General features: G+C 40.3%; 1 protein-coding gene across 1 annotated transcript in view; it reads left to right on the top strand.

Annotated features, from left to right (window-relative positions):
• The window catches only part of LOC149154529 (E3 ubiquitin-protein ligase At1g63170-like), a 97,639-nt gene that overhangs the window by 20,734 nt on the left and 64,855 nt on the right, over positions 1–12,050 (top strand). The gene's annotated exons all lie outside the window — the stretch shown is intronic.

Below are 12,050 nucleotides of genomic sequence, written 5' to 3'. Positions count from 1 at the left end.
CAAACAAGCAATGGGACAGCTAACATGGACAACATGGTTCAATCATGACACATGGGACAGCAGTACAACATTAGGTGCAACAGTCATAAGGTCCAGCATTGTGATGATGGGTGCAGCATGATGACGAGATGCAGCACGATGATAGGTGAAGGAGTCACCTTGGAGAATCAGTTGAAGCAGCATGTCTTCAACTGATCTCATGTATCATCTTCTTAGAGATGATCTATGCTCTCATCTAGATAAGTCAAAGTGTTGACTTCAGTGGTAAATGTACTATCTCTCTCTGCTGAACTATTGAAGAACATATAAGAAGAATTGATCAAGGGTTTTGGATTTCAGAGATCTGTGGTTTGAATCTTTTGAATTATTGACCGGAGAAACCACAGTTTTAACATCTTTGTACCAACGTTTCAAATCCCAAATGGGATCCATCATCAGGATATGAGAATGATGATTACAGAAGAGCAACAAAGAATCAATAAATAGTGATAAAACCTTTAGAATAATAAACTGTCGGCTCAAATAATTTTAATTAATTTAATATAATTTTTATATTAATTTGTTATTAAAATTTTTATATATTAATTTGTTTTATTAATTTTATATAATATTAATTTTGCTTTACTATTAATTTGTTTTAATATATATAATATTAATTTGTTCTAATATTAATTTTAATTTGTTTTATTAATTTGATTTAAAATTGCTTTGTTTTATTAAATCTAATATTAATTCTAAAATGAAATTAATTTTGTACCCAAGGAGATTTTAATACTAAAATGAATTTGATTTTATACCTAGGGAGTGTTAATACTAATATTAATTTTATATAATACTACTAATAAACTAATATTAATTTTTATATAATACTACTATTAAATTTAAAACTAATATTAATTTTATATAATACTAATATTAATTTTATTATAATATTAGTTTGTTTTCTAAATCCCTGGCTAGCGCCACATCTTGTGTCCTCTTGTCTTGGCTTGTCTTTTGCGATTTATATATATGTTCTATCTGCAGTTTACTTTAATGTTGATGTGATTGCTAATCTGGAAAAGATATTGAGCTAACTGTGAAAATTGAAATAAATTGCTCTAGCATAGAACATACCTAAACTTAACATGGTATCAGAGCTGAGGTGAAAACAAAGCCCAAGCAAGAGTGATAGAGCAATCACCGAAGACAAAGCCCAAGCAAAAGTGAAAGAGCAATCGCTGAAGACAATTGGGAAAGGACAAAAGGATCAATGGATTCCTCATCCCTCTTCTAATTCACCAAGGGTGAAGTCGAAGTAGAGAAAATTATCAGAATGGCATAGTGGAAGTTTCTGATGGCCTACTTGAAGATCACTTCTATGGGAAGTCCGGATCTAAGGATGGAAGGAAAGGCAGTTCGACCATTATGCGAAGGAGTGTTCGACTGGCAGGGACACATCACTTGATGATGATAACAATCATTCCAGGGACATCTTCAATGATCAGAGGAATCACATGTAATGCAGGTCATCATGGATACAATCGACTCTTCAATGAAAGCAAGGAACCCCAGGTATGAAGAATCAAATTTTGTTTCCGATAAGATAAAGAAGCGTTATCTTGTATTGGCCCTCTCCTTCAAATTCTTTGGGAATCTGGCTTATTGATTGTAGTGCTTCAAGGCACCTCATCGGATAGAACGGTGCTTTCTTGAATTTGGTAGAGATGGAAACAATCGTGGGATTATACTTGGAGCCGATGCCACCTATTTCGAAAAGGGTGTAGGATGTTACTCCTCAATTCAATGAGGGTAACTCGATTCATTTACAAAATCTCTTTTATGTACCTGACCGCAAGAAGAACTTGGTGTCCATTTCGGCAATGGAAGTCAAAGGTTTCAGGGTGGCATTCATCGATGGAAAGGTACGTGTTTGAAAATAGAATTTTCAAAGATGCTTTTACTCATGGGTTCAGGGTTGGCAATTTGTATCAAATTGTAGAAAGTCCATTGGGGACCATGTCAGTTGACACATAGCACCGGAGGTTTGTGAGTTAGATGATGACAGGGATGCCTGAATTCAAAAGGAGCATGAAGGTACATGTCTGAGATGTACCGAAGGAAAATCTCACAAGGGGACCATTCCCCTCATGTAGCAGGTCCACAGGTTTGGAACAACCCGTGGGGTTTGAGATTCATCAGGAATCTCATGTATGCAGGTGGAAGAAAGCCCTCTATGGCTTGAAGCTAACCACCCCGGGTTTGATATGAGAGGATTGATAGCTGTCAGATGAAGCTGAGATTCACTAAGAGTGAAGCCGATCCAAACCATTGTTTAAAGGTTGTGGATGATAGACCTCTCATACCGGCACCTTTTGAGGACGACCTATTTCTGACAGGTGCAAACCCTCTCACTTGCAGAAGTAAGAGGGAGTTGGATTCTGGATGTGGAATGGTAAATTGGAATGGTGACTACCTCGAGGATCTTAACTTTCAGAAGTTATATGGTGGTGATGACGGACCAGATTTGGGAAATGCCTCTGAGTTTCATAAACTCATTTGCATTGATGTTCTTGGTGAACTTCCGTCCAGATATATGTTTTGCAGTTAGCATGGTGAGCTCATATTTGGTTGAGCCTCACTGGATTGGTGCTAAGAATCTTCTGAGATATCTTCGGGGCACAATCTCTCATGGATTGAGATACACTGCCAGAAATATGAAGCTGCATGATTATTCGAATGCTTACTGGGCAGGCAGTGTGGAGGATCACTAGAGCACTTCCCAGTGTTGGTTCTCTTTGGATTCTGCTTCGATATCATGGATGAGCAACAAGTAGAAGTCAGTTGCTATAAGCATTGCCGAGACCGAATACATAGCTACGAGTATGATCTCGTGTGAAGCTGCCTGGTTGTGGAAGCTCTTCAGTGAGCTGTTTGTACACATGATGAATACCACTGTGATTCTCTGTGACAACCAGGGGGATTCGATTGTTGAGGAATCTTGTTATTTGATGATTGCTCTAGCAGATAAACATCAGATACTACCTTATCTGGAATATGGTACGTCGATGAGCAAGGAGGCTCCATCGCATTGACATTGATGTATAGGTTGCAGACATTTTGTCAAGGCCCTGGGGAAGGGTCAAATCTGTGACTTTCCCGAACGACTTGGAGTCGTTGAGAGACCTTCTTATAAGGGTCCTGCATGTTGCATGCATTGAGCTCTGGGAGCTCTAGAGGGGGCTTGGGGTACTTACTGGAGCAACACACGACCATAGGGCGACTCACCCTCCCCTAATGGTGCGCTGTGTACATGGTGAATGGCTCAGCCTTCCCCTGTGATACCCTGTGGCGACTTTGGGACAAGATGATTCGTTCTCCTGTGGGACAAGATGATTAGTTCTCCTGTGGGACAGGATGATTAGTTCTCCTGTCAAGGCATCCTACCCATGCAGTCTGGGACTCATGGGAAGTACCTCTCATTTGATCAATGAGTAGGGAAATGGGGTTAGGGACCATAGTAGTACTATTGATGGACACATCGTTGTACCTACCGTACTCCCTATGCTAGGATAACTTCCATTGATCTGGGATCAGTATGAGTGGTTTGAGACACTCTATTGTGATATTGATCTGGGATCAATAAAACTGTCTTCAGGTCAGTAAGAGTGATATGACACACTCTCTTCATATGGAATTGACTTCGGGTCAGTAGAGAATGGTATGAGACATTCTCGATCAATTCTTCTTCTTCATGGTTCAGCAGAGCAGAGCTCAGGAGAGCAAAGCAGAGCAAGGCATTGATGGCAGAGATAGTACAATCGGACATATGGATCAGCGGATGGAGTTCTCCCTAGTTGAGAGGGAGTGTTAAAATTGGCAACTAGGGTCAAACTCCATGTGGGTCATCTTATTAATGGCAGCTGATATTTTTCTTGGATCCCTCTCATCGAGAGGTGTAGGATTGATCTAAAGATCATCCGATTTCGATAAGTATTCATGGAGATATGAATTTATTTGTGTTATGGGACAATTCGTCAAGGTCAGCCAACAACCAAATAAACCCCACTTGTGCTCAACGTTTTAGTATAAATAGAGGTGGCCTTCAAGTCATTTCAACACACTTGGGATCTCTTCCTCTCTACTTGTCTTTGGGTTTTAGTAGGAGGAGAGATCCTAAGGGATAACGCTGCCCTAATCTAGAGGGAGTGCCCTAGGCTCTACGTTGCCCTAATGAAGAAGCCCTAGACGCAGGAGGAAAGGGAGATCTAGCACGGTGAAGGAGGCCTAACAGCAAGCCCTAACGCTGCCCTATGGAGAAGCCCTAACGTTGCCCTATGAAGAAGTAATAATACACAACCATGGAAATGAAGACAGAAACCCTAGCCGCAGGTCTAAGGAGAAGAGATGCCCTAAAGCTAGTTGCTACGCTGCTTAATGGATATGGCACCTAAATGCTGTCATAGAAGAAGTGCTCTACACATGGAATGCCCTTGCTGTCATGAAGGGAAAATCCCTTATCCTATACGCAGTCATGAAAGGAATACCATTGTTGTCATGGAAGGAATGCTCTCACACATAAACGCTGAGATAAAGAAGCCACACCTTCAACTATTCTTAATGATGTTCTAAATAAGGATGCTCTATCTGTCGTTTGGATTGAATCAAAGTGATGAATGATAGATCCAAGTCTTATGATGAATGCTGTAACATTATAGACAACAAGATGTATGGTGTAGCAGTATGGACAACAAGAAGTATGGTGCAGCAGTGGGACAACAATGCAACATGGTGCTGCAATGATAAGCAATGGGACAACAAAGGCAACTTTGTGAAGTCTGGTGTAGCAGTGGGACAACAATGCTACATGGTGCAGCGATTATAAGCAATGGGACAACAAAGGCAACTTGGTGCAATATGGTGCAGCAGTGGGACAACAATGCGACATGGTGCTGCAATGATAAGCAATGGGACAACAAAGGCAACTTTGTGAAGTATGGTGCAACAGTGGGACAACAATGCTACATGATGCAACGATTATAAGCAATGGGACAACAAAGGCAACTTGGTGCAATATGGTGCAGCATATGGTGCAACAATGGGACAACAAAGACAACTTGGTGTAGTATGGTGCAGCATATGGTACAACAATGGGACAACAATGGTCAATGGCATATAGTGCACAACGGGACAACAATGGTACAATGTTACAACATGGGACAACTAGTATTTAGTGCAGCAAATTCATGGCACTGTTATGGTATGGCAAAGCACAATGGGACAGCCATGACATTGTGTAGCAGTGGTACAATGGTACAACAACATGCAAGGGACAACAAACTAACATTGAGATAGACGTATGGTACTTAACAGCAAGTACACCAAGCATGCAATGGTACAACAAGCATGCAAGGGACAACAAACAAGCAATGGGACAACTAACATGGACAAACATGGTTCAATCATGACACATGGGACAACAGTACAACATTAGGTGCAACAGTCATAAGGTCTAGCATTGTGATGATGGGTGCAGCGTGGTGCAACATGATTACGAGATGCAGCACGATGATAGATGAAGGAGTCACCTTGGAGAATCAGTTGAAGCGGCATGTCTTCAACTGATCTCATGTATCATCTTCTTAGAGATGATCTATGCTCTCATCTAGATAAGTCAAAGTATTGACTTCAGTTGTAAATGTACTATCTCTCTCCGCTGAACTATTGAAGAACATATAAGAAGAATTGATCAAGGGTTCCCCACATTGGGGTTTGTCCCTGGCTAGCGCCACATCTTGTGTCCTCTTGTCTTGGCTTGTCTTCTGCGATTTATATTAATATCTATGTGCAGTTTACTTTAATGCTGATGTGATTGCTAATTTGGAAAAGATATTGAGCTAACTGTGAAAATTGAAATAAATTTCTCTAGCATAGAACATACCCAAACTTAACAATATATTTATATTAACGCCAAGTTTCACCTCAAGATAGAAGGAAGTGATAAAAATGCTACTCAACTCCTCACTTTTCCATACAAAGGAAGCTCAGACCACCCCTCAGCTTCTGGCTAAGAACCATGACCAACACTTGCACCTTCCAAATATATAAACTTGCTAATTATATACATGCCTAAAAAGATATTCTTCCCCCCAAAGGCCAAAAAAACACGAAAGTATAACTTTTGGCCAAATGACATAATGAGCCATAATAACAAAAGAGCAAAAAAGCATAAAAGCAGAGGAAAATGTGTCGTTCCAGATATATGAATGAAAACTGTAACGCTCCCTCCTACCCCCTTGTACCTTTTTGTGTTGTGGGAGGTGTACTTTATAATTTAACCTGACCTCCAATGTTTGTCATGAAGATGGGGTTACAAAATTCCTCAATTATTCTTTGTTATATATGGTTCTATGGGAAATCCGGGGTGCATGCAGATATGCCTTATTGACACACCACGAGAAATGGAATTTCAGGCCCGGCCCGATTTGACACTTCTCTTATGTGCACCATGCCTCCACCACTGGATGTCCCAAACACTGGATGCTTCATGCACTTATGGGAAATCTGGCGTCATGCAAGTGTTTCCGCCTTCAAATATCGTTTCTATACTAATTTACCTTGGAAATCCAAACCATTTCACATTCAAATCTTTTTCGAATGTACACAAACCGATGACTAGCCGGATGCTCGGATTATCAGATGCATCAGCTAATCTTATAGATATTTGTCCCCTCCGCATATCCTGTTACAACTGGCGTTGGGGAATCGAAAAAGGTATCCGACCTGGATACAAGGTTCATTAAGGGACCATCTGGTCCTAGATACAAGTGTAGGTTTCTACCCAAACTTACAGGAAGGGAAACTTCAAGGGATTATACCCAAATTTCCTTAAGACAGGACATTGCTTAGAACATCAATTTCCAGGAATGAGAACCCAGATTTGAACAATGACCTTCCAAGATATCATACCATGACCATACTAGAATTAATGGCTTTGACAGACCTGACTTGTATCAAATTATGAGTAAAGAAATGGCTCCAACAACAACATTTCACAAGAAAATCACTTACCATGCTTCCTCTGTGAAGCTCAAGGCATTGCAACGTTATACATGTGTACATAACCACAAAATGCTCTCATTATTTTTAAAACAAGTGACTATAAGATCTTATTGATTTTTCATGCATCAAACAACACCTGAATTACCTCCTTATCATGTGAGGTAGTTTATAGCCTTAAACCAGGTAGCGAGCCATGAGATTTCTAAACATATCAGATAATTGAGAACACTTTGCAATAACAAGTTGACTGAGGGGATTTAGGCAATGAGTCATTTTCATATAGATAATTTGCAACTCATGTACATGATAACAATCACAGAGATCCTGAAGTTCAACATAACTATGAAGGCATATAAGGCAAAGCCCATGAACATACAAACATCTCAACAACCTTCTATAGGTAGTGATGATCTGCACACTTACATATCACATATCAGACATTTTTCATCATCCATAGTACAAATGGATACAAGTAAATATACTTATTTGTTTAACTTGAATGGTTGGCAACTGAAGGAGGTACTTCAACTCTCCACCCAAACATAGGCCATCTACGCTGCAAATTTTCTTGCAACTGACCACCCTCGAGATGGATTCAGAGTTTGAGGAGTTATTTGCTCAATTGAATTTCACACTGAGAATTCAGTGAAACAAAACAAGAGGCATCCATGGTCCAGGTGGTTTATCAACTACTCTCTAGCAGTAAGCACAACAATAATTCTACCTCTTTGAAATCAATCACATGGATTCACCCAAGGCTCAGTTGAAGTATTGCTCAATTCCAAGAGATTGAATACACTATATAGGTGGTTTATCAATTGGATTTTAAAGGCAATCACTACAAGAGTTTATAGCCCACTGTCCAGGTGTTTTATTAGCTTACTTGGCAAGCACTTTATGGTTTACTGCTTCCTCAAAAAGCACTTAATGGCTTATCAACCCTTTTCATCACACACCATAGTGGCTCAACTCACCTTCCTAGTGGTTTATCAGTGTTCCAACAAGCACCCAAGTGGTTTATCAACTTATTTAGCAAGCATTGAGTGGTTTGTCAACTTGCCCAACAAGCACTTAATGGTTTATCAACTTACTCAACAAGCACTAAGTGATTCAAATCTCAACCATACCTCCACTAGCCAATCAACACAAACACACAACCTTGGTCTCAACAAAATCACAAGGAATGCTTTCCCTAATCATAGAGCAATGGCTCAAGACTTTTTCTTTTTCTTCTTCTGCTGTTGCTTGAGTGCTTCCTCTCCTACGTGTTTTTCTCCTGTTTATGTCTTCTTTCTGTTCGCGCTCTCTTGCGTTCTCTCTCTGCATTCCTTTAACTTGTCCCTTCTTTTGTGTGTTCACCTCTCTCTGTCTGGACGGTCGTTCTCCCTCTCTATTACATCCCACGAGGAAGGGGAGAGTATGGGCACCTTTCTCCATTTAGGCTTTCCATACCAAAAGCTTCACTACCTATTTCTGTAGGCCATTAATTCGTTAAGGTAATAGGTAGAATGGAAATAAATGAGGTGGGTGTGGCCTTGGTTAATCACATCACAAACAACCTCTCCTCCTTAGATCTCCGAATCCGTGTCCTCTCCTTCAACTTAGCCATAAATTGCATTTTTACATAAATCACATAAGCAAATGTACATAGTGACATTTACATTGGGTGCAACAAAAAGGCCGTTACATAACCCATCCCTTAAAGGAACATTGTCCTCGTTGTTCTATAACGAAACACAAAAATGCAATAGTGAGCTTTATATTTACAACTCTTACATTCATTTATATCGTGAACAAAAACGAGTAAAGTACCCTCATTCGATCAACCATTTCCTAGGTGGCTTCATATGGTCCAAAGTGCTTCCATTGCACCTTGACTTGCTCTATTACTCGATTCTGGAGCATGATCTGCCTCTGGTCCAGAATGCACTATGGCTTTGTTTGGAATTTTCCCTTGGATTCCACATATATCACAGATCAAGCAACAATATGATTAGCATCATGTACATACCTCTTAAGTAAAGAAATGTGACAAACATCATGTGTTTTCACTGTGGTTGGTAAGGCTAATCTATATGCCACTTGCCCCACTCTTTCTAAAATCTGAAATGGTCCACAAAATCTTGGTGCCAACTTAACACAAGATTCTATTCTCAGTGAACTCTTTCTTAGTTGATGCGGAAATATACAAGCTCTTACGCTTGGAATTCCTTGTGCATTCTCTGTTGATCTGCATAACTCTTTTGCCAATCTTTGGGTGCCTTCAATTTCTGGTTGATATTAATTACTATTTTACCATTTCCTTCAACATATTAGGTCCAAGAACCACCCTGTTCACTGGATTATCCCAGCTGATGGGAGCGCTACACCGTCTGCCATATAAAGCATCAAAAGGGCTCATCTTCAATGACTCTTGAATCTTGATACCCATTGTTGTAGGCAAATTCAACTAAGGGTAGGAACTCTTCCTGTCTCTTTGGCTAATGCATGACAAACATCCTCAACATGTCTTCTAGAACTCTGTCTGTCTGAGGATGATATGCTGTGCCAAATGCTAGCTGAGTTCCAAAACCAACAAACAATGCTTTCCAAAATTTTGAAGTAAACCTGGCATCCTGATTTGAAATGATCTTCTTGGGTATGCCATGTAATCCAAATATCTCCTTCATGAAAATCTGAGCAATGTCAATTATCTTGTGGGTGGACTTGATATATATACAGTGAGTTGCCTTGCTCAACTTGTCCGCTACCACCATTATAGCGTCATGCCGCCTGGATGTATTTTCCATTTGGTAGTCTTGTGATGAAGTACATAGATATGACTTCTCACTTCCATTTAGGAATGGGGATTGGTTGCAACAATCTTGCTGGGTGTCTACATTCCACTTTAACTTGCTGACATTCCAGCTGCCTAACAATATAACTGGTGATTTCCTTTTTCATGCCCGACCAATAAATACATTTTCTTCATAGCTGTTATCATTTTCTGATAACCAGGTTGACCTAAATAAGGTCTTTTGTGAAACTCATCCATGATGAGCTTCTTCAAGTTGCCCATGCAAGGTACATACCATCTATCCTTGAACTTCAACATACCATCATCAATGAGTGAGTAATTCTTACTCAATGATCCTTTTGGCTCCTGTTGCAAGCATTCCTTCACATGCTAGAAATGCTCATAAAAAATAATGCCTCTTTGATCCTTTTTTTATATCAACTTCACAAGTGCTTATGGCTGCCAAATGAGCCACTTGCAAACTTCTACTAAGTGCATCTGTTACTTTGTTCTCCTTGCCCTTAATGTATTTTATTTCAAATCAAACTCATTGATCAAGGCTAGCCACCTAGCTTGTCTTACATTTAATTTGGGCTGGTCAAACAAGTATCTCAACCCTCCATGGTCTAACATTAAAACACACTTTCTTTCGAGCAATTAATGTCTCCACATTTTCAATGCATGTATTATTGCTGCAAGCTCCAAGTCATGAGTGACATAATTCCTCTAATGCTCATTTAATTTTCTTGAGTCATGGCAAATCATGTGTCCTTCTTGCATGAGGACTCCACCTAGCCTTTACTTGCAAGCATCTGTGCAAACCACAAAATCCTTTTTCGGATCAACTATTCTCAAGGTAGGTGCATGCATGAGTAGGTGTTTGAGTTGCTCAAAGTTGGTTGCGCATTCTAATGTCCATTGGGATTTAACTCCTTTCCTTTGCAAGACTGTGATTAGATGCCCAATCTTTGAAAAGTCACGAATGAACCTCTGGTAATATCCAACCAACCGCATGAGAGATCTAACTTCTATAACATTTTGGGGAGTAGGCCACTCCATGATGGTCTTGATCTTCTTAAGATCCACAACCACTCCTTGGAAACAATATGTCCCAAGTATTGAACCTGTGATTGGAAGAAAGCACATTTGTTGAGCTTGGCATAGAGCTTGTGCTCTCTCAGCAATTGCAATATGCTTTCAAATGCTCTTCATGCTCTTGTTTGGTTTGAGAGTAAACCAAGATGTCATCTATGATGACCAATACAAACTTGTCCAAATATGGACTGAGGACATTGATCATCAGACACATAAATGTGGCTAGAGCATTTGTGAGCCCAAATGGCACCACCATAAACTCAGTGTCCATACCCAGTTCTAAAGGTTGTCTTGTGGATGTCTTCATCTTTAATTCGAACTTGACGATGACCAGACCTCAAATCTATCTTTGAGAATACTGCAACCCCCCTTAGCTGATCAAACAAGTCATCGATTCTAGGCAGAGGGCACTTGTTCGTTACTGTGGCTTTATCTATCGTGCCTGCAGTCAATGCACAGCCGCAATGTGCCATATTTCTTCTTCACAAATAGTGTTAGGGCTCCCCAAGGTGATACACTGGGTTTGACATACCCTTTGTCTAGCATTTCTTTCAGCTGTAGCTTTAGCCCCGCTAGCTTTGGTGTACTCATGCGATATGGGGCCTTCAAGACTGGTACAGAGCCTGGCAGCAATTGGATGAAAATATCAATTTTTCTTCTAGGCGGTAATCCCTGTATTTCCAACGAAAATACATCATTGAACTGTCTTAACACTAGATGCTCTTCCATTTTGTCCCTGCTATTTTCTGATTCATTGGTCACTTGGACCACATACAAGGCACACCCTTTCCTGCTGCACCTTTTCAGTTCCAGTGCTGATATTTGCCTGGCGGTGACAGGCTTCTTTGTTCCTTGTAGCGTCACTTTCTCTCCTTCGTCGATGAGACATTATGGTGACTTACTGTAGTGGTCAATTTTAGTGTTATGGGCCGCTAGCCAGTCCATGCCAACTAACACATCATAGGAACCCAACAGTAACAGGTTGAGATCGGGCGGCGTGGACATGTTGCTTACCATCACTGGGCATGACTTCATCACGTCTGTCACTCACAAGCAACCCTATTGCTATCAGATTCCTTGATATTCTTAGATTGTGCCAAGATTTTGCCGATGCATATTAGTTAATGGCTGCTCACAC

Source organism: Pinus tabuliformis, chromosome 9 (genome assembly GCF_031772625.1).
Source record: "Pinus tabuliformis cultivar Carrire ecotype Pingquan chromosome 9, CPIR1, whole genome shotgun sequence".
NCBI lineage: Eukaryota > Viridiplantae > Streptophyta > Pinopsida > Pinales > Pinaceae > Pinus > Pinus tabuliformis.
This window is presented reverse-complemented; position numbering and strand designations above follow the sequence as displayed.